Source organism: Mastomys coucha, unplaced genomic scaffold, assembly GCF_008632895.1.
Source record: "Mastomys coucha isolate ucsf_1 unplaced genomic scaffold, UCSF_Mcou_1 pScaffold4, whole genome shotgun sequence".
Classification (NCBI taxonomy): Eukaryota; Metazoa; Chordata; class Mammalia; order Rodentia; family Muridae; genus Mastomys; species Mastomys coucha.
The window spans coordinates 26,987,644-26,990,311 of NW_022196910.1; the positions used below are offsets into that span (position 1 = coordinate 26,987,644).

The following is a 2,668-nucleotide window of genomic DNA, read 5'->3' on the forward strand; positions in this document are numbered from 1 at the left end:
TATATATATATATATATATATATATATATATATATATATACATATACATATATGCACACACACACACACACACATATATATATATAATAACAATTAATGAAAAATGAGGTCCTAAGCTTGAAAGTGATCAAGGAGAGGTAAATGGGAAGATTTGGAGGGAGGACGGGAAGGGTGTAATGTGGTAAATATATTATAATCTCAAACAACCTTTCAGTTTTAAGTTCTTCCTCTGTCTGAACATGATTCATTTTTTTCTATGACTTCCACTGTGTAGCAGTTTTTCCTTCTGTATGATGTAAGTCCTTTGTACTGTCGTTCAGAGTATTTTATGTCCTCACTGAGCGAAGGGAGCAGAAGTGTTCCCACCTATGTCTAAGGCCTTTTCTGTTTTAGGAACAGATATGCCCATTTGTCGTTTTTTACCTCATTTCGACTAATCATCCCCACTCTTATATGGACGATTAAACTTCTACCTTCTCTGTTGCTTTATGTCTTCAGGATTTTTAATTTGTGGAATGAAGTCTGAGGTCCTCTCAGTGGATATGAGGCATTACCATCTAGGCGCCCGGCATTGTGTGAAGTGCGTCATCTAACTTCGTCCACACCGGAATTCTGTGGGCAAAGGACTATTATTAGCTACATTCTACAACAGAGGAAACAGGCTCTTGTGAGAGATTAAGCACTGCACTAAAGAATAAGATGAGAGAGCTTCTAAGCCTGCTCCTTAGGAGCGGGTTGTTTTATATGTTAATATTTATAAAGCCTATCAGATTTGGGGCACTTTTTCAACATGTTAAGGCACATGGTCCTGATGTAATCTCTAAAGCTTGTAGAAGTTGCCTGTATCTGACAGATTCATTCTTGGATGCGAGCGGAGATGGTGACTTTGTAATTACAAGGGTGGCATATTAAGATTAAAAAGCCCCTAAAGGGGGTTATATCCCCCCTTTATCAGTTATATGAACAGTTATATGAACAAGACAGCTTGTGCACTGGCTCAGTTGTCTCTTTATGTGAGTTGGTACCCGTGGTTGGGGATAAAATTTTCTCAAGATAGAATCAGAGGAAATGCCCTTGTGGAAATGGACAAGGCTCTTTAGTGATACTGGTATCAATATTGAACATTAAGCATCCGAAGAAGCCGGGTGGTGGCAGCAGCATACACCAGTAGTCCCAGCACTCTGGAGGCAGAGGCAGGTAGATCTCTGTGAATTCAAGGTCCACAGAGTGAATTCCTGGAGAGGCAAGGTATACAGAGAAACCCTGTCTTAGCCAAAAACCAACCAACCAACCAACCAACTAACCAACGAACCAACCAACCAACCAACCAACCAACAAACCAATCAAAAACCACCACCACTAACAACAAAAGGTGTGCGCATGCTCAACTCTGAGATATCAGTGCCTACAGGTATACAAGAGTTTCCTAAGGACAGTGCAATAAGGCTTCAAGTGTGTCTTCAATAATGAATGTTGTATTTATTAGTCTATTTTGTCTTCTGCTCAGCACCAATTTACACTTAAGGGGAAATTCTTACTCCAGAATATTTTTCTTGCAGCCTCCTTTTACAGACTGGAAGACAGATAATCTTGAGGTAATCCCATTTCCAGAAATTCTTTGGCCCTATTATACCATAGACATTACATAAAGAGCCTTAGATAGATCATATAAGCCTTCTATCCCCTCCTTATCTGGAGAATGAAAGCATTAATTCTTTATGATTACATCTTTCCTCATCCACTTTCCCTACTCCAAGTGGGAACAGGAAGAGTGTTGGAAAGGATGCTTGTGCAATAGCCCAGTTTGCTTTAGGACAAGTAATTATCCATGATGGAAAACATATGAAAGTACCTTGTATGGTTGTTAGCTGCCGTCTCTTATCCACATACCATTAACCATCTATTCCCACATCTTTTACTAAAAAACCAAAGCAATGGATATAAATTATGTGATGCTCCTTCTTGCTTTATTACACAAATATTTCATTCTAATAACTGTCCCAAGCCATTGAAGCCTGCCTTTCTGTCTTCTTATTGGAAACTGGCTATTTACCTTCCCTGGCTGAATTCTACATGAAGGAGCCATTTATTTTATCTTATTTATTTATTTTTATTTATTTATTTATTTATTTATTTATTTATTTATTTATTTATTTTTTTGCAAATGGAAGTTAGTTATTGGGATTTGAAGACGTATGGGGTACAAACTGTCAGCTTATGTTTTAAATCAGGTCCTCCTGATGAGTTCCATTTCTTTTGCCGTTTATGCCACAGGTGAAACCATGAGGATGCTTTCTGTGGCCTCCTATTAATATCCCAAGGCCAGAGGCTTGGAGCAGCAGGATGTCTGTTCTCCAGCTGTTTTTCCAACAGGAAGAGGGGATCAAATAAACAATGCACACACAGTAGTTCATTTGAAAACCACAGGTAATCTGCAGCTGCAGCAAAAACAATTCAGCATTGCCAAACAGGTCCACAGAAGAGCTGCACATCACAGAAGCAATGTGGAAACAGTCTCAGGGTGGTTGATGGTCTCTTTCAACCAGACTACAGCCAACGTATGAATCCAGGATTGGATACATGAGAGCTAACTTTTGTGCATTTAAAATAATGTGAAATCTCTCTCTCTCTCTCTCTCTCTCTCTCTCTCTCTCTCTCTCTCTCTCTC

At 39.1% G+C, this 2,668-nt stretch overlaps 1 long non-coding RNA gene across 1 annotated transcript; it reads left to right on the forward strand.

Annotated features, from left to right (window-relative positions):
• Window positions 1-1,557: 1,557 nt before the first annotated feature.
• LOC116075985 lies at window positions 1,558-2,408 on the forward strand. The gene is made up of 2 exons (XR_004112770.1): window positions 1,558-1,595; window positions 2,275-2,408. It is a non-coding gene; the product is annotated as an uncharacterized LOC116075985 (long non-coding RNA).
• Window positions 2,409-2,668: the final 260 nt, after the last annotated feature.